Source organism: Panthera pardus, unplaced genomic scaffold (genome assembly GCF_024362965.1).
Source record: "Panthera pardus isolate Hobbes unplaced genomic scaffold, ASM2436296v1 HiC_scaffold_13, whole genome shotgun sequence".
Lineage (NCBI taxonomy): Eukaryota > Metazoa > Chordata > Mammalia > Carnivora > Felidae > Panthera > Panthera pardus.
This window is the reverse complement of record NW_026526688.1, coordinates 128,432,968-128,454,300: the sequence shown is the minus strand read 5'-3', so window position 1 is coordinate 128,454,300 and position 21,333 is coordinate 128,432,968. Positions and strand designations below refer to the sequence as shown.

Genomic DNA, 21,333 nt, shown 5'->3' with positions numbered 1-21,333 from the left:
CAAAAATAAATAAAAAATGTTGAAAAAAAAAAAATTAAAAAAAAAAAATAAAAGGTAATTAAAAAATATCTACTTTATAGAAATTAAATTTTAGTGATTAAATTATATAAAAATGGAGGGATATGATGAGGTTGGACAGTACATTCTATAACCTATTATTTTACAAGAAGAAAAACTATGATCACGTGTGATATGGTCATTATTGGCTCTGAGAGCCATGAAAGACTAATAGAGAGGACCCAGCAGAGATACATAGGAGTTACTCAAGTGTTGTGATAGTATGAGGCCTCTTGTGATGCTGTTTTCTATCCTTGCACATTGAAAACTGATCATCCCTTCAGGAAAAGGTTGGAAATATCCCTAGAGCCACTCCCCCCCCCCCCCCCCCCCAGAGCTTATTTTAGTAGCCTTACAGGCATCTAATAAAATTTTATTTTTTCATTGTCTTTAATTATATACAGGTCTTAAATTGTCTTTTAAGCCATCCCTAAGGTATAGTTGTAGAGATGCCACGCTGCACGAATATTAATCCTATACTTATTACTTTGGTGAAGAAAATATTGTTTATGTTAAGCAACTTGTCAAACAGGTTAAAATGATCTAATTATGTGAAAAACTACTAGTTTACAGTATAGATTCAAAAGTGCTCATCTTCAATGTGATGTGATCTGCACTTTATTGATTAGTAGCAACAAAGCAGGGATACCACTGATATTTGGAATGCATTTTTACTTCTTTTTTTTTTTTTTGGTATTATTTCGCCTTTTGTTTTATACATAGTAGGTTCTTGTAAGTACATGTTGGCTTTTTTGTTTGTTTTGTTTGTTTGTTTTTAACTATGTAGTGACAATGTTGTGAGATTATACTGTTTAGGAGAAAATTAGCATCTATTTCAAGCATAAAATTTCTGTTCTAAGTGAAAAACTTCCTTGGCTCTTTTAGCATATTTATTTCTTGAAGAAATTGTTTACTAACTCTACAAAAGGACAAGTTATTTAGCCTTTTGAGCCTCAGTTTCTTATCTGGAATCTAAATCATAGAGATTTAGTGAAGATTAAATCATATCAAATATATACAAGAAAAGGTTCTGTCCTCCCCAACTCGTACCTTTGAGTATTTGCTTTGGCTCTATGTTTGTCCCATTTTCTCACCTATTTTGAGAATATTTTGTTGACTTATGTTGCATGTTCATTTGTCAGTCAGTATTTTGGGAAAAATACACTTATATATTAATATAAATTAGTTCTTGGTATAAAATTTTTGAAAATTTTTTGTTTTAATTTAGTGTTTCAGAATGTAAAATTTATAAAATGTTTCAAAATATGGAATCGTGTGGTATAGTTATTTCTGGCTTATAACAATTCACTCCAGAGTGGTTTTTTCTTCACCTAAAAATCAGCTTTTTCAGCTAGCATTTTAACTAATTCAGTTATATAACTAAAATGGCAGATATAACATTACATCTCATCTACAGACCCACAAAAATCTCTAAATGATACACTTAGTAACATCAAAAATAAGAATTCTTAGATAATCAGTACTTTGTAACCAGAAAGCCACTTTTTTCCCTCCAGTATTATCTAATAATTTCTCTAGAGATTTGTATAAAGACTCTTAAGATTTACTAGGTTCTAGGCACTATGCTGAGGGCTTTATATAGATAATTTAATCTTCACAATAGCTGAGATTGGTAACTATTATTATCCCTATGTATAGGTGAGAAAACTGAGGCACAAAAAAGTTAATAAATTCACCTAAGGTTACTCATTGACTGAGTGTCTGAGTCAAGATCTGAACCCAGCTGTCTGGCTCCATAATCTATACTTTTAACCTATATTCTGCATTATCTCTATTATTTCTAATATATACTTTGTATGTGGAGACCATGATTTGGATGATTTTTCTAGTAGTTGTACTGTCTTATCACTGAATAATGACAGTTTTTTTTTCTTGATCCCTGGAAGATAGATTGACAACTGACTAATGCTGGTATGGGAAACTTATGGTCATATTAATCAGGTGGGACTTTTTTTTTTTTTGTTGTTCTGCAATGCCAGTCATCTAGAAGGTGCTTGTACCTCACCATGCTAATGTCATTGGTTCATTTCTGTATCTGCTTCAGTGAATTCATTTGGGCAATACACATTTTCACCACAATGCTGAAGTTTCTTTATTCTAATGCATTCATTCTTCAAAGGGAATTAACCACCACCATAAGGAAGTGCTGTGGAGCTTAATTTCAATGTGTGAACAATTTGACGTGGAATATCAGTGAATTGATTCTGAAATCTAAATTGAACTCTGGCTCATTTGTCAGCTAGTGTAAAGATTTATTTTCTCTTATGCATGTGTTCTAAAATCTACCCTGTGGTTTTAATTTTGGCTGTGACTGTTTAGCATCCCACTTAATTTTCTTTCTTAGACAACCATAGGGCATGATAAAGACAATGAAGTTCAGGGTGTCTACAGACTGGAAATTTGTTACTGTTTTTTCAGGTATTTTATTTTTTCTCCTAAGTCGAAATACATTTTTTAAATAGGTTTTTGGGTCTATGTAATTTCTGTATGTCAGTGAGCATTCCATTAGTATTAAAAATGTAGCGGGTAGGTGTCTACACATTTAGGGTTTGAATATATTTATAGCTATGTTATGATTGAAATGATTTCAGGGATATAGAATTTAGTATAATTTTTGTATTCTGTTAAGTGACTATATTGAGTATATGACATTACATGTTCTGAGATTGGAGAAGAAAACATATTTTAAAAGAGGAGCTGAAAAAAATGTAGAGATAGCTATATCCATGGCAACAGTATAACACCCATACAAAAGGGAGTGAGAGTACGCTGGCTGGATAGCTGCATGGCAACAGCGGAGTCCAACAGGGGAGGAGGAAGGAAAGTTTTGAACCTGGACTATAGGGGGCTTTTTAAATATGTTAGATGTAGCCATTACTAAACCTGATTAATGTCTTTTTAGCTTTCTTCAGTCTCTTATACATCATATTTGTGATATTAATTTAAAAAATAGCTGAAAAATTTAGGCATGTGATATAAAGTCAGTTAAGATTCACTTAACATTTGTAACAATATGGGTATATGCTGTTGGAAATTAAAAGCAATTGTTGAGAAAAAAGTCTGTATGATTCATCAATGACATATATTTGTGAGGACTTGAAGATATTTGTGTGTAAGATAAATTAACTTTCAGTTTTAAAAAGGGAAACCTTTATTTTATAACTGGTTTTATTTTTCGAGGATGAGTGTGCAAGTATGCATATATATTTCTATATGTATATAATATTTTATATACGTATATCAAATCACTGCAATAGTCTTCTTAAAGTCATTTCTTTCATTTTGCCAAATATCTTGATTATTGCAGGAGATAGATATAAACATTATTAGATACTATTAGAGTACATCTTTTCTAAAAAATCAAATTGAAATTTTAAAAAAATGATATTTTGAAATTCTGTTTGTAAGTGTTAAACTTTCTTTACAAATATAAACTAAATTATTAAGCATTGTATCAAAGCTCCAAAAGGAAAAGTTAGAAGTTGTTAAAATACATCTTTGAGCTCAATTCTACCTTACTCCTAGCAAAAGAGTCATTCCAGTTCAGCATTTTGGCTTCCACTTATTCCTGGAAGGCTTCAAGATTTATCCCAGGGTAAATATATTTAAGACCCTTAAAATGATTAAAAGATAAAGTGATTAATTCTCCCACTATTCTGAATAGTCGGATATTTTCTGACCTTTTTAGTTGTACTGATCTGAGGTGTAGTGGTTACTCTGTGTGTTTCTTTTCCTTTTTCTTCCTCTTCTTATTTCCTCCTTTCCTTCTTCCTCTACCCCTATCTCCTTTTAATGATGCTTGGCTTATTACCTGAGTTATTTGAAGCCTCACTATAAAATGGATTTATAAAATTCAAATATCACTTGTGAGTTTGCTTCCAAGTAATGTATTCCTTGAAAATCAGGAGTATTTTCTGGGGCGCCTGGGTGGCGCAGTCGGTTAAGCGTCCGACTTCAGCCAGGTCACGATCTCGCGGTCCGTGAGTTCGAGCCCCGCGTCAGGCTCTGGGCTGATGGCTCGGAGCCTGGAGCCTGTTTCCGATTCTGTGTCTCCCTCTCTCTCTGCCCCTCCCCCGTTCATGCTATGTCTCTTTCTGTCCCAAAAATAAATAAAAAACGTTGAAAAAAAATTAAAAAAAAAAAAAAAAAAGAAAATCAGGAGTATTTTCTTGGTATTTAATAATATTTTAAACCTACACATTGTTCCTTGTAGCTGCTAAAATACAAGCAAATTTATTATCCATTCTTTTCTTCCAAATGTAATATATTATTCTATCTTAATGATATATTGGTCTCTAAGTTTTTTCTATACTTGATGAAACTCTTGCTTTAATCAAAGTATTATCACAAGTATTAAAAGAAAAAGGGGATGAAGAAAGATATTGTAGTTAAAATGAGGGTGTTTGTGTACATTGTCTGTAGAGTCTCAAATAGATTGAAACTCTATTAGAATTTTTGCATATTTGTCATTTTTATACCTTTAGTGCACAGAAAATCACCTTAGATAAAGTAGGCTCATCATTCCTTCAGATGTAGAGGGCTTTGAGGAATTTACATGGAGTAACACTTAAAAACATCGTTCTACATTCTGTTAGCCAGTAATCCTGGATTTCTATCCTACTCATATAGCTAATGTTCCACATATTAATAGTGGGAGGAGTTACCTGGAAGCATACAAATAATTGGGAGTCACACATATATTTGAACTGATATATTAATAAAATTCCAGATAGAATATGCTTCAAGCTAGTAGGTGTCTAGGTATTCTTCATTATGTGAAGTCGTGAAGAACTCTTGAGGTTTCAGTGATATTGACTGTAGAGATTCGTGATGCATTTCAGGCATTCTAGGAATGGCCTTGGAAGCTGTCCAAAGGGTAGTGCTTATGAAGCTGGGGCTGTGAGAGAAACCTGGATCACCATCATGCACCATGGGCTTGCCACTTTAAACATGTTTCCTTACATCTTGAGAAGTGTTAGGTGTGTCCTCTAAAATATAAAAATGCATCTGTCAAAAAAATAGGCCAGCTCCAGGGTCATTGTTCAGAATATCTAGTGTTACAGAATAGTCATGTTAACTTTCCTTCCATAAATTTTGATCTTTATGATTTGATTTATTCTCATAAACATTTATAATACACATATTTAGACTACCCTTTGATATTGCACATCTCTTTGGATATAATTAAAAATTTTGACCACTTCTGGAAATAACTATATGGCTAAATAGTTTGGGTAGTTTCTGTAAATTGTTAGTATTTGTTTGCTATTTGGTGAATTTAATTAACTTAATTAATTAATTTATTAATATGAAATTTATTGTCAAATTGGTTTCCATACAACACCCAGTGCTCATCCCAACAGGTGCCCTCCTCAGTGACCATCACCCACCCTCCCCTCCCTCCCACCCCCCATCAACCCTCAGTTTATTCTCAGTTTTTAAGAATCTCTTATGGTTTGCTTCCTTCCCTCTCTGTAACTTTTTTTTTCCTTCCCCTCCCCCATGGTCTTCTGTTAAGTTTCTCAGGATCCACATAAGAGTGAAAACATATGGTATCTGTGTTTCTCTGAATGACTTATTTCACTTAGCATAACACTCTCCAGTTCCATCCACATTGCTACAAAAGGCTATATTTCATTCTTTATCATTGCCAAGTAGTATTCCACTGTATATATAAACCACAGCTTCTTTATCCATTCAATAGTTGATGGACATTTAGGGTCTTTCCATAATTTGGCTATTGTTGAAAGTGCTGCTATAAACATTGGGGTGCAAGTGCCCCTATGCATCAGCACTCCTGTATTTGGTGAATTTTAAAAGTATTTAATTTATTTTTTTTAACGTTTATTTATTTTTGACACAGAGAGAGACAGAGCATGAACGGGGGAGGGTCAGAGAGAGGGAGACACAGAATCTGAAACAGGCTTCAGGCTCTGAGCTGTCAGCACAGAGCCCGACGCGGGGCTCGAACTCACAGACCGTGAGATCATGACCTGAGCCAAAGTCGGCCGCTTAACCAACTGAGCCACCCAGGTGCCCCTTTAAAAGTATTTAAATGCTCAATTTTTACATTAGATATTTTATTTGTGACAACAAAGAATATCACTTGGAGTTACAAAGAATAGAGACATTCTTACACAGTCTGAGATAAGGAATTAAAACCACTTTTTCTCTAATGTTATTTTTAGTTTGTTATAACCATGTTGATATTATAAAAACTGAAGTCAAGATGTGTAATCCTTCCAGTAATGGAATTTATAAACTATAGCTCTTTGCTGCATTTTTTTCATCTGTGTTTAAAAAAAAACAAACACAAAATTAATATCACTTAGTTTTAGTTGTAAAGTTTTAGGCCTTTGACATTATTTAGAGCTCCTGAATGATGAGGTAACCATAAATATGTTTTAAAAACAAATTAGATGAGGAGTGCCTGGGTGGCTCAGTAGGTTGGGCAGCTGACTTTGGCTCAGGTCATAATCTCACAGCTGGTGAGTTTGAGCCCCACGTAGGGCTCTGTTCTTACAGCTCAGAGCCTGGATCCTGCTTTGGATTATGTGTCTCCCTCTCGCTCTGCCCCTCCCCTCTCACGCTGTGTCTCTCTTTCTCTCTCTCAAAAATAAATAGACATTAAAAAAAATTAAAAACAAATTAGACGGGCGCCTGGGTGGCTTAGTCTGTTAAGCCTGACTTTGCTCAGGTCATGATCTCTTTGTTCGTGGGTTTGAGCGCAGAGATGGGTTCTGTTCTGACAGCTCAAAGCCTAGGGCCTGCTTCGGATTCTGTGCCTCCCTCTCTCTCTGCTCCTTACCTGCTCACACTCTGTCTCTCTCTCTCAAAATTAAAACATTTAAAAAAAAATTAGAATAAACAAATGTTTGTGTAAATATAGTTCTACATTTTGCATATCCTTTGTTTTCAATTGGAAAGACTTTATATTGAGTTGTTGGGAGGGAAATTTTTCTCTACTTTTCAAAGTTCTTTTGGCTGATTAAGAATTAAATTGACATGAAACAGATTAAAAAGGTTTAATTACATTCATGCTGAAGCCAGGCAGTAAAATTGAGACCTCCCCCCCCAAGTGACTGAGATATTTGGCTTTTGTACATATTAGAAAAAGAAACAAATGTGTAAGGAATTGGCATGGCAAAGAAAGCTTAATGCGTAGAAACTTCAAGCAGTAAAGAACTCTAAACAGGAGCTGGGGCACTAAAAGTAAAAGTAACCAGATTTGTTTGTATAGCTTTTTTGGCTCTGAATTTCCTATCTCTGGTAATAAGGATGTCTCTTTACCTCCTGGTGCAAGGAGGGTACCTTTCACAAGGGAGATTTATTTCCTGCTTTCTGGACAAAGAATGGTCAGAGTGTTCTCTCTGTACTGACTGTTTCCTGAGTAACTTTAATTCAAAATAATAAATATGCCATTGTGACACATTTTGAGGTGGCCTACCCTGGGCTCTAAAGAGTTAAACATAGGAAGTAAAACACTTAATTTGTATTGTGTTATGTATAAATTGGCAATTTACCCTTGAACTAAGTCCTCCAATACTTCAATAGCTAAAATATGCCCTTTGTGAAATGTCACCCCCAGCATACACATCATTATGTGATCTGACAATTAAAATTCATTTTTATGTGGTAGTAATTTTGTATGCTATTCTATTCAGTGATGTCCTCCAGATAAAACTCTGCAATGAGGTCAAAGTATTTTCAAATAGTAATGCCTACATCTTTTTGTTGTGTTGTTGTTGTTTAACTGTTTCAACCTAACTAGGAAACATGTCTGTCATTTTGCTACTTTGTCGTGATTCCTTTCTTTTCTACAGGCTAGATTTTATTGGGGATAATTATTCTATATTCGCATTCAGTTAGGGCATTGCTAATGTGATCATCAGAGTGATATGTACCATGTATTCTGTTTCATATTTCTTAAGGGAAAACCAGAACTGTAATATTAACTTTAAAGTCCAGATGTATGACAATTAAAAATTAAACTGTCAACACTCTCCATTTCAGTAGTGTCAAAGTAATGACAAAATATATTACTGAAATAAATGGGAATTAATTTTAGTTGGCAGCCATGTAGATAGCATTACAGGCAGCAAAAACAAAAGAAGATCTTTGAGAAGGAAAATCAGGTAGTAGAAAAGAGAAAATATTATAAGCAAAAAATATTTATTCTTAAATTAAGCCCCTATTATTTTTAAGACTTTTCTATAGCACTAATTGATAACAAAATCTGTTTTGCTTCACTGTGCTGGATAAGATATGTATTAAAAGTTGCTCAAAAGAAAATACGTGTTAAAACAAATGGCTATGTAAATAAATATATTGTTTATTGAATTATTTTGAATTTATACAAAATATTGTGACTAACTTTCTAGATATCAGGGAAATATAAACAGACAGTGCTATGAAGGACTAGAAAATTTAATTGAGATATTTATATATTTTTGTCACCTTTACAGATTTAATGTAAAAATGACTCCCTATATGTCAATCATTAATTTGGTATTGATGATAAGGTAAAATGGAAGATAACTGTTGTGTTTCTTTTACCTCTCAATTGCAGATGTAATATGCTTAATAAACCCTAATAGAGCAGACATTTTTAGTGGAATATAACAATTTCAAAGTACACTGGGGCTATGAGTTTAAACAGTTGATAGTGATTTATCTAACTTATGTATATTTATATTTCAGTTCTAATAATTTAAGGCATGTATAACTTTAGATACTCAGAAATATGGTATTTCTCACTGTCCTAAACAATATTTTAACTCTAGGAATAAAAAGATGTAATGGAGATTGAGGGATGATACCTAGATATATCCAGAAATGGCAAATTCTGATATTTTTCTTCTTCCTTTTTATGTACCCAAAATATTTTATTTGCTTTTTTATTTTGTATAGGAGATATTATGAAAGACAAAACAGTAAAATCAACTGTGCTTGAAGGAAGAGTAGGCAGTATCCAGAGAATGAGATACATTGTGAAATATGTTTTTATAAGCCTTGATCACACCTCCCAATATGTCCCTCAACGAACAACAGACAGGAATATTTATCAAAGATTACTTCTCTTGACAATTCCTGGCTAATAAGTGTGTTAGACCAGGATAAATGGGAGACTAAGCCATGTTGCTGTAGCTGTGCCCAGGAGCAGAAATGTGAATAAGGGTATATAGTCAGTGGAGAGAAAGAAAGATGTAAATAGAAGTGGAAAGTTATCTCTGGTGGATACTATCTTGATATTATGACTTAATATTATGCAGTAATAATTGCCAGAACATGGGATGATAGATTACCTATTTTAAGCAATTTCTCAGTTTAGAATGGGCCTTTCTTACATTTTGAAAAGAGTTTTAAAGTCTGTAGTATAAATACAATTTTTCTTGGCTAATAAAGATGTTCAACATTTTTTTTTTGTGAACCAATATTTAAAAAAAATATTTCTTGTTGTTGTTGGAAGAGTTACTATGTATTTCCTACCAGTGCTACCTGGTGCTTAAGGAGATTGTTTGTTCATCTTCTGTCAGAGAACTCTAAAAGAGATCAATTTTCTGCCAAATTGTTTTGCTGACGGCAATTGCTGATATTGGCTGTCAGGAAAAAGAGGAGAGTTTTATGTACCTGGAAGAGTTTTTATTGTTTTAGGTCACTGGCTGTATTGAAAACCAGAAGAAAGCTTTGGTTTCTCCGACTTTACTATATAGTCACAATATTCTGCCTGTAGTTTCACTATTTTCCTGAAGTTGTAATAGCATTTCCAATAGTATAGTCACAGTAGTATCCTTGGGCCTCTCTCCAGTCATCAGCCAACTCATCCCCTTGCCTTCTACATTTCCTCATGACTAGATCTTCTGAATGTTAATATAATTCTTCATCCTGAGGAAGGGTAAAAGCACAATCTAAATAAGCATGCTACAGATCAGCTAGGTTTAGCAGTAACCACCATCACTTGAAGACTCTCAGTTCACATCACTGGGACCCTGCATTATTCTCCAAGTCTTGTTCTTTTTAAGCAGTCCTAGGTATATAGTACTCCAGCAATGAACACCAAACATTGACTACTCTCTGTTCTCATGAGTCTCATTTCATACAAAAAGTTTTTTAATTTAATTCCTGATTCCTTGCCTCCTATGATTTTGTGTGTGTCTGTGTGTCTGTGTGTGAGAGATAGACCTGACTCTTAACTCCAACATTAGAGCTCAGTCCCTGTAATACTTCTTGTGGTTAAAATATTTATTATCTAACCTCAATAACTGTTATAAAGATGAAATTTGGAAATGTTAGTAAGTTATATGAGAAAACTAGGTTTTGTGGTTAGTGGATCATGAGGAATGGTAGCGTACTACATTTCTGTTTGGGGATTCACAGTACATGTTAACATACACCCAAAGCAGCATCACAATAATGGAAACTGATCCTTCATTGTATTTAACCTAATAATTTTCAAATTGATTTGCATACACAACAATTTTATCGTGTACTAAGTAATAACATAATGTTGATAATTTAGAAAGTTTGACATTTTAGAAAGAAATTCTGAACTAGGTATTTAGTGAAAAGCTCATCTATAAAAATAATTTCCACAGTACTTTGATATGGCTACCAGTATCTGATATTTTTACACAGAAATTATGGTTTTTAAAAGTGGCCATTTAAGCGCCGCCTGGGTGGCTCAGTTGGTTGAGCGTCCAACTTGGGCTCAGGTCATGATCTCACAGTTCGTGGGTTTGAGCCCCGCATCAGGCTCTGTGCTCACCGCTTGCTCAGAGCCTGGAGTCTGCTTCAGATTCTGTGTCTCCCTATCTCTCTGCCCCTCCCCTGCTCACTCTTTGTCTCACTGTTTCTCAAAAATAAATACATGTAAAAAAAAAATTAAAAAAAAAGTGGTCATTTAATTGATTTTACTATACTCCTTATGCATAGGAGAGGTATGGGCAAGGGACAGTATGGCATATATACATTTAAAAACTTTATAAAGTGTTTTCTTTACATCATTTTCCTCTGTTACATGAAAACTCAGTGACTGATATGACATGAACCTGATTCCCTTTACAAAATAATGTGACCATTTTCTCTGTAGGTAAAAAAAAAAAAAAAAAAAAAAAAAAAAAAAAAACTCTGGGAACTGTTAAAACTGTATCATGTGCAGCTTCACACTTGTAAGGATTTGTTTGAATATCTAATTGTGTAAATTTCCACCTTAATAAATGCTATGAATGTCATAATTGTTTCTCAAGTAGGTACTACAATCTTTATGACTGGAATTTCCTTCAAATACACTCTAAAAAAAGATGTGGAGTTAATGTATCTACATTTCAATAAGACATTTCAAAGATCTCTTTTAATGTCTCTTTTGGCAAGATAGAAAAATATTGACAGATGATAGAACCAGGCAGGATTTTAATTGGTTGAAAGATCATATTTAGATAATCATGAGTTATGGATTAGTATTAACTGAAATGCAGATTACTAGTGGCTTAAGACTCCATCCCTGACTTTGTCATACTCTACATTTTCATGATTAACTTGGATAAGAATATTAGAAACCATCTTCTCAAACTTGCAGGTGCTATGAAGCTGGAAAGAATAGGAATTTGTTGAATTACAACATTGAAACCCCCCCAAAAAACTGGGAAAAATTTAGAGAATAGATGAGGATGGTCAAAATTGTATTTAACAAAGTTAACTCTAATGTCTTGAAAAAACAAAAAAAGGCACCTGTGGCTCAGTCGGTTGAGCGTCTGACTTCAGCTCAGGTCATGATCTTAGGGTAAGTGAATTTGAGCCCCGCATCAGACTCTGTGCTGACAGCTCAGAGCCTGGAGCCTGCTTCAGATTCTGTGTTTCTCTTTCTCTCTCTCTGCTCTTCCCTCACTTGCACTCTGTTTCTCTCTCTCTCTCTCTCTCTCTCTCAAAAATAAATAAAAATTTAAAAACAAAAACCCAAAACAGAACAACCGGAAGCAGTAAAAACAAGGATACAGTGAGAGAAGAGGGTAAACTTTGACTACAGCATGCAAATTTAGCTCAACTCTGAACTCAATATGGGAGGAAGAGAGAAACTAACATTAACTGTGTACTACCTGTATACCTTCAGCTAGTAACTTTCATATACTCACCTATTTATCTTCAACAACAAAGCAGTGAGATCGAGATTCCTATGAATAGTATACCAATAAAGAACAGTAATGGAATGAGAATAAATAACCTGTCCAAAACCATTTAGTAATAAATGTCAGAACTGACCTTTATTCCCAATTCTATTAGAATTCATGGTGTTATCCATAGGATATAGAACTCCAGTATACAGAAAGAAAAAGTGAAAAAGTTTACTCTGCCTTGATCCAACCACATCTTGTGATTCTTTTAGATCTGTCCGTGGTTGTAGAGGGATATTAATAGAATGGATCGAGTCCAGGAGAGAATAGACAAAATAATTTCATATCATGTGCATTTAATAAAATTAGAATCTGTGTATTTTAAATATAAAGATTTTCTGGTAGGATGTCAAAGATGATTAAACAATTTAAAGGCTATTTTCTTTAAAAGAAAAGATTCTTTTTCTCCTGTTTGTCTCTAGTGGGAAAAACTAAAATCAATGAATGGAATATGGGGAGTTGTAGATTTTACTCAACATGAGACAGACCTATTCTGTCTATTGCAGTATTGCTACTTTACTTTTTTTTTTTAATTTTTTTAACGTTTTTATTTATTATTTTTGAGACAGAGAGAGAGCATGAACGGGGGAGGAGCAGAGAGAGAGGGAGACACAGAATCTGAAACAGGCTCCAGGCTCTGAGCTGTCAGCACAGAGCCCGACGCGGGGCTCGAACTCACAGACCGTGAGATCATGACCTGAGCTGAAGTCGGACGCTTAACCGACTGAGCCACCCAGGCGCCCCACTTTTTATCCTAGCTCTTATTATCTTATACTGTGCTCTATATTTTTATCTTGTATATTTTCTGTTTTTTTTTTTTCCATGAAGAAAAAATTTCCAAAATACCAGGAATTTATGTCTCCTTAACCATGCCTTCCTTGGTATCCAGAACACTGCCTTGGACAAAATAGGCACCTAATAAAATTTGTTGAATGAATAAAATCAAGCCAGAAATTTCTAGCTTCAGTTGTGATCCTAGCACGTTACATTTTCCTTACTTGCAAATAGTTTGTTCCTTATTGTCAGCTAAAGAAATATTCACATAAGTTGGGAATTCACAAATTCATAAGAAATTCATATAATTTGATGTCAAGGAATACTGTATTTTCTAAAAGTTATGTTAGAAATAGTGACTCATAATGGATTGGTTAATCTATCAGTCTCTATATGGAATACACTTGGAACATTTTGTACATTGTGAAGTTGCATATGGTCATCAAACTGTTTTATAGAGGTGTAAGCTCTGAAGTTAAACTGTTAACTGCTGCTTTTGTGATCTTGAACAATTTATGCAACTTCATAATATCCCTATCTCCAACTGAAACTATCAGTACCTACCTTATGAAATTATTTTAGGTATTAAAAGCCATAATGTGTATAGTTAAGTGCTTAATGCTGCCTCTGGCATGGAGTGAGCTTAAATATTAAATAATGTTATCAATATTATCAATAATAATAGTATTACTCTTACTGTAGCCACTGACTACTCACATTGTTTACCTTGAAAATAATAAATATCATCTAACATTTAGAAATGCTCCCTGGGGTTTGCCCCTCCCATCCCCCGGTAGTTTTTCTGATCTTTAGGTAGAAAAACAAAATGTTATGGGATAAAGAGAGGACTGAGTGGATTACAGATGTAGATAAAAAAAAAAAAATCTGTCCTCAAGGAGTGTGTTGTCTCTCTCTGTACCCACTGTTACCCTCTTACTACTTTGGACTTTTTAGGTGCAACCCCTTTTCCATTGTTTCTGTTGAAGTATTGACAGGTAATAGCAAGTTGAGTTGCCATAGGCAGCTTTGCTATAAAAGACTAGCACTCTCTCTCCCATTACAGTATTTTCCTTGCTTTTGTGAAAAGACTCCCACACTGGTATCTGCTGTTGAAATTGATTCTGAAAGAGCCATTAAAAAAAAAAAATGACCCGCCCTCAGGCTATGACAGGTCTGTCATAGTGTCTGTCTTCATTCTGTTTTTGAAAAACCTACAGTTTTTGTCTGAAACTTTATTTTATGGAAACATACCACTGACAACTACCAGTAGGACTCATTATGACTTTAGTCATTGTAGATTTACATTGGTTGACCTAAGGCACATTTCAATTATGTATCCTGAATCTGTATCATTTAAAAACAAATTTTTTTTTTAAATTGTATGTATTATTGTGAACCATTTAAGAGTAACTTGCACAAACGATAACTCTTTAATTTTAGATACATTAGTGTACATTTCTAAAACAGCAAAGATAATCTCTTACTTCCTTGAAATAGTTAGAATTGGAAAATTAACACTGATATGCTACTTACCTAAAATATAGGCATTATTAAAATATTGTTATTTTTCTCAGTAACATCCCTTGTAGCTAAAGGAAAAAAAGACTGTATGATTTAAAAATTATTATTTTACCTGAATATTCCCTTATTGCCTCTCCTACCCTCCATTACTGACATGATATATTTTTCGTCATATTTACCAATCATACAGGGCCAATCATATTCATCCATATCATTTTCTTTCCTCTTCATTTATATAGGCAATCTCTAGAATCATGCATACAACCTTAAAAGATTTCTCTCTAAAAGTTTAAACATTATTTTTTAAAGGAGTAGAACAAATTACCTATCCATGTAAATTTATACCTCATGTTTGAAATAAAAAAAAAAAAAAACAAAATGTTGATAACTATAATGTGGGATTAAAATTTAATGTAATATGAACATGTAAATCTTGTAATCTTAATTGTTGCTCCCTTTCATAATTCTAAATGTGAATTCAATTTGAGATTAATTAATAAATATTGTTAGATACATAATTAAAGTATACATTTACTAATATACTAAGGAAGCATTTCACTTGAAAACCTATGTATATATATTTTTAAAACATTATATTGTCAGATAATAAGATGTAATTACATGGGAAATACTTAGTAAAAATCTAAAAATCTAAAAATAAATATAAGATAATATATAATATATATAAAATAGATATATTTTATCAAATGTAAAATAATGTATCAAACAGATAATAAAAATACAGACATCAAACTGTATTTTAATAATTTTATTTCAGTAACTGCTTATTAGAAGTGTATTTTCAAGAAATTGACAGTTTTGATGGTTTTCCAAATTATGTTTTAAAAATGATGCTTCTATCACTGATAAAATATTTCATTGAATGTATTCTTAACACTGCTACCTTTCATTTGATAAACACCAACAAAACATTAAAAGTGTTGTCACTGTGCATCTGTGTACTCTCAGTCCTTGTGATTGATAGTTTTATTTAATAATACTGTGACAAACTGGTAATGCCATAGTTCCTAATCCTTTAGAGCCAGACTACATAGATCTTCTTTCCAGCCCCATTGGCTGGAAATGCAGTGTGTGATTACATCTAAGTTCTTGAGCTAAACCTCAGTTAAAGGATAAATCGACAGAGGTATGAACAGAGTTATTTTCCATTAGAGCTATTTTTTAAAGTTTATTTATTATGAGAGAGAGAGAGAGCGAGTGAGCACAGGTGAGTAAGTGTGCATGAGCAAGGGAGGGGAAGAGACAGAGAGAGAGAGAGAGAGAGAGAGCACAGGTGAGTAAGTGTCCATGAGCAGGGGAGGGGAAGAGACAGAGAGAGAGAGAGAGAGAGAGAGAGAGAGAGAGAGTGAGTGAGTCCCAGGCAGGCTCCACACTCTGTGCTGATCCTGAGGTGGGGCTCTGTCTCTTGACTGGGGGATCATGACCTGATCCAAAATGAAGAGTTGGACACTTAACTGACTGAGCCACCCAGGCGCCCTTCCGTTAGAGTTTTAAATCATACTAGAAACTATAATTCTGGCTGGGAAAGAGAAATTATAACAGATTTCTTCTTCTGAATGACACTTAAATATTTATTTAAATGACCTACTATATGTTTTGATACAAAGTAAAATATGTAACATGAATAGGACAAATGAACAGGTAAAGTACATTTAGTGTAACACTTGATTATATTTACCAAGTGTCTTCTGCATCTAGGTCTCAGGTCTGGAAAGACTGGCAGTAATCTACTAAAACTGATACTAACGAAGTACCAATACAGTCAATTCTCAAAATATTACTTTCTAACCATTTTGTTGAAGAAACTAAAACCTATCTTTATCCTGCGTTTTGTTACTCTATCTTGACTTCCTCTTCTGATCATATTCTGACTCATGCTACACAGTGATATATCTGCAGATATATACTTAGCACTCACACACACACAAGCATAGTAGGACACAGAATTTAGGTGAAAGAAAGGGAATTTGAAGGAGGAACAAGATGATAAATAGAGGCCAAATCTTCAGCATTAAGCAAAACCCAAATCTTCAGCATTAAGCAAAAGAATCAAGAATCAAGAATCAAGAATAAAAAAGAATGGAAGTATGCTAATGAAGGATTAGGTAATGATTGAATGCAAATAAGTAAATGAGAATAAGCAAGTAATAAAAATAGAGTAACTGAAAACAAAGAGGAGAATAATACTCCTGCAAACTATGAAACAAAAGTACAAGCACAAAAATGTATAATGGATTAAAAAAATACAGAAAGGGGCAGTGACTGGTCTTGAAACTGCCATGATCACACTAATGCTAAATTGCATTTTTCTGAATTTTTGTTTTTGAAACCTCTCTTCACCTAACCTATTTATGATGAGAATAAATCTGCATGTTATTGAATTTATAAATCTAAGACAGTCTTGAACATATTTATAGGTGGCCAACAGTTAAATAGGAAAGTATTTGTTTTATGTAATTTTATGCTTAGTTTTTGGTTCTTTTCATGTTTTTAGTTTTCTTTTTTAATTAAGAAATTTATATTTTATTATTAAAATACTTCCTGGGTTCAGAGTGGTTGGGTCAAGTTGTTGTTTTTGTTTTTGTTTTTTTTGGGGGGGTGATTAAGTCCTATAAATAATATACTGTTTAAATTTGAAGAATTTTTTTTAATTTTTAAAATGTTTATTTATTTTTGAGAGACAGAGAGAGCATGAGCAGTGGAGGGGCAGAGAGAGGGAGGGAAACACAGAATCTGAAACAGGCTCCAGGCTCTGAGCTGTCAGCACAGAGCCCGATGTGGGCCCCGAACTTAGAATATGACATCATGACCTGAGCCAAAGTCGGAAGCCTAACTGACTGAACGACCCAGGCTCCCCTAAGTTTGAAAAATTTAGAGACGCATCATAATATTCTTGTTTCATACTATTTTTTTGTGTGTGTGAAAACAGAAAATGTTTTATTTGTCATGATGGGGGAAATGGAGATGTAAATTTCTATCTGTATAATATAGCGGCATGCTAGATAACATGGCTTATCTATGTTTTTGGATGGTTTTATATAATCAGCATCCTCAGAAATTTAGTATTTGAAGAGTTATTTTTAGAAGTCATCTGCCACTTGATAATTAATACATATTAAGTTCTCAGAATATTTGATGGGATAGTACAATTGAATTCATAGTTGAATTCAGTACTTAAACTGAAGATCTACCTAAGCCCCAACCTAGAAGAAATGATCTGGAGAGCATTGTTTTTCATACTTATTGATCTAGTCAGGGGAAAATAAGTACATGGATCAGAAAATAAAGCTATCTGGATATTCATTCTTATGGAATTTTTATGTTACAATCTGGTGATCTGATGAAATGCCTTCCCAGTTAGATATATTTATGCAATTAGTGTTGGTCATTTTTAATTACACCAATTTGAGTTTATCACTTCAGTCATCATGTTTTCAAAAATTAAGCAGCCAAGTCACAAAAGGTGACTTGGTTTGTCCAGGGTTACACAGCAAGCCAGTGGAAATACCACTGATCTCCTTTATGGTATTTGCTAGGTTTTTATGTGACACCTCAATGCCTAATTATTGGGCTGTAATTTTCGTTTCAATAAAGACCATCAGCATGTTATTTGTATTTGTAATAATACAATCATATGCAATTCCACATCTTTTTAAAACATGTTATGATTTCTTAATTGTTTTCACTGAGTGTTAACCATACTTGACCTTAGCCAACAAGTGAAGAAGGGGTTATTTTCACTGATTTTATTTAAGGGTCACTCTTTACTGATGGTGAACAGCAATTTTAGCAAATAATCTATTGATCAGCATAGGGTATATTAATCTTAGTAAGTAATGTCCCTTATGCATGCATTCTAGGAAACTTTTTTCACACAGGCCAGATGTTTTGATCTTGTCCTAGATGTTGTGGTGTGGTTAGTTTTGTAGTCTGTAGTTCACTGATTACTGTGTGTGTTAAGTTCCCTATTGATATTTTAGCTTAAAAAAATATAAATATTTTGCACCAGGGATGATAAATTACACCTTATAAAAACAATTACTGGGGTGCCTGGATGGCTCAGTTGGTTGAGTGTCCAGCTCAGGTTGTGAGGTTGTGAGGTTGGGCCCTGTGTCGGACTCTGTGCTGAGCATGGAGCCTGCCTAAGACTCTGTCTCTCCCTCTCCTTATGTCCCTTCCCCCTCTTGCACTCTTTCTCTCTCTCTAAAACAAAAAATAATAAAAAATTAAAACATTTAAAAAAGAAAAAAATCGTATAATAAGCCTGATTAAATAAGCTTCCAAATCTCTACATTGAATAAGTTTTAATTCTTAAAATTTATTCATTTTCTCTGAAGTCCAACTTGTAAGAATTATTACAGTTTTCTGTATGTTTTTTTTTCAGATTTTAAAACTATTTTCATATTTAAACATTGTGCATTCCAGAGATTAAAATCGTTTGAATAACAACAAAAAATAACACTCTGAGTAAACTGCATTTTGTAGCCTACAGAACACGTTGGACCAACTTGGTTTTTACTCTAGATTTCACTGTCCTCCCACTGAGCTTCTTCCTTCACCAACATGCAAGTTCTTTTCCTTCCCTGCTGGCCAGACAGGCAGGTGGTAGAGGCTGGCATGGCCTTTGTTGGCAGTACTTCTCGATTCTTTGATGTGAAAAGGGGCAGCACAGTCATTTAAACTTGATCCAACCTCTCTGCATCTTACAAAGTTAAACAGCTAAAAGAAGTAAAATAAGGCAGTGCTTTTGGGGGATGTACAGTGCATATTGGTGGTGCATGCTTTATTATGATTTGCCTGGTTGCTTCTCCTGTTCTGTCACTTCTTTTGAAGGTCGTAGAATTTTATCCTGTGTTTCTGTCTTCTTCAGTTCTCAATCTCAGCCATGTTGGATGTTTCAGACATGGTTGTAGAGGAATAGAGTGAGGTAGGTGAGCGAGTGAAGTCTGGTCTGTGCAGTGGCCTCCACCAAGTGCCTGGCTTCTATAATCATATGTAATCTCAATGACATTTATTGTGACTTGATGTAAGTAGCATTTGCAATACTTAATTAACATAAATTTGTGTCAATTAGTATACTTCTTTCCACAAAAGTTCTGTTTAATAGCCATGCAATTTTATAAAATTTATATTTTGCATTTGTTTACTGTTACTTTTTGACTTCTTCCCAGTAGTTTACTTTCCAGTTGTTTATTCTTAGTGTTCAGTGGTAATGAAAGGTAATTCATATTTCATTCTGTTAGTGATACATTTTGACAAAATACAATCTCTGACCTAAATTAAAATTACAGAATGTTTTTAAGTTCTGAATTAAATGAACTTGCCCAATATTTTCTTTAAAATAGTTTGTGTAGAATATAGTATTTTCTCTAATAATTAATAAAAAAGTAGCTTGAATGCCCACATATTTTGTTGGTATACTCACTAGTAACAGGGATGTTTTTGCAATAACAAAAAACAATTAATGTTTTTCAAGAAATCATTAAAAGGAAATAAGATGATCTCTGCCTTGTAGGAACTCAGAAAATAGTAGGAGGACAGCTTTTGACCAATTCATCTATTTAATTAGTACCTTGAAAAAATGAAGATGTATAATAAAATAATAGTTTTGTAGCTCTTTAAAAAGATTTTCAGATACATTGCAAAAACCACATTAATAGATATTATCATCTTTTCACTAATCAGGAAAGTAAAAGTTAGTTGAAATTATTTGTGCAAGAGATACAAAATGTTAACTAAGCAGAATCAATGCTTAAACCAGGTCTTCAAACTCAAAATCTTCATTCTTGCCAATTGCCAGCTCTCTTGTTCCTGATATATTTATTCTATGTACATTCATGGGACCACATATCTGTCTCATAGATAGAACATGCTTTCTACAAAATATTGGATATAGTTACAATATGATGGGTAACATTTACTAAGTATTTATTATATGCCATATTTTTAAATATAATATTTCCATTCCTTGTAACACTCTAAGCAATTAGACTTTCATGGAAGTATTTCATTTTACATAGGGGAATACTAAAGTTTAACAATTAGTAAGTATTAGTTATTATTTTCAAACTGAAGTCTGGCTCTGAAGGCTAAACACTTTATGTTCTCTAAATATTTGTCCTTATAGAAAACTATATTTTATAAAATATAAATATACCAAGCCAGTCCTTGGTATCAAAGAAATTGTATCTTTTGAAATATGTAATAAGCTCTTAGCAGATTTCTTGTTAAACATCTGTGATTTTTAATGAGACAAAAGAATTAGATATGATAAATATTTTGGTGTTACTAATTAAAGCCAAACTGATTTAAGGAAATGATCCTTTAAGTGACTTGACACATTGTGTGAAATGTTTAGACTCATTTGCTACTGGTGAAGTATTATGGGAAAATTTACATTTTAACTTAGCATTGTTTTATCCAAGACAACAGAGGAATTTACTTCAATAGTAGGTATTTTAACTGTTCCATGAAAAATAGAGTTAAAGTGCTTAAGGAATAATAAAGAGCTTATCCTTTATTATATTTTTAATTAAAATGAGGCACAAACAAGGGAAACAAAATAAAAAATAAACTATTAGGACAACATCAAAATAAAAAGCTGCGCAGTGAAGGAAACAATCAACAAAACTAAAAGTTAGCATATGGAATGGGAGAAGGTATTAGCAAATGACGTATCTGATAAGGGATTAGTATCCAAAATATACGAAAAACTTATAAAACTAAACACCCCAATTATGAATATCCAATTAAAAAGTGGATAGAAGATGTG

The 21,333-nt window shown here is 33.4% G+C and overlaps 1 protein-coding gene and 1 pseudogene across 1 annotated transcript in view; one reads left to right on the top strand and one right to left on the bottom strand.

Annotated features, from left to right (window-relative positions):
* GRID2 (glutamate ionotropic receptor delta type subunit 2) overlaps nucleotides 1-21,333 on the top strand; it is a 1,432,440-nt gene that overhangs the window by 78,817 nt on the left and 1,332,290 nt on the right. The gene's annotated exons all lie outside the window — the stretch shown is intronic.
* Nucleotides 19,348-19,466, bottom strand: LOC128776581 (thymosin beta-4-like; annotated as a pseudogene).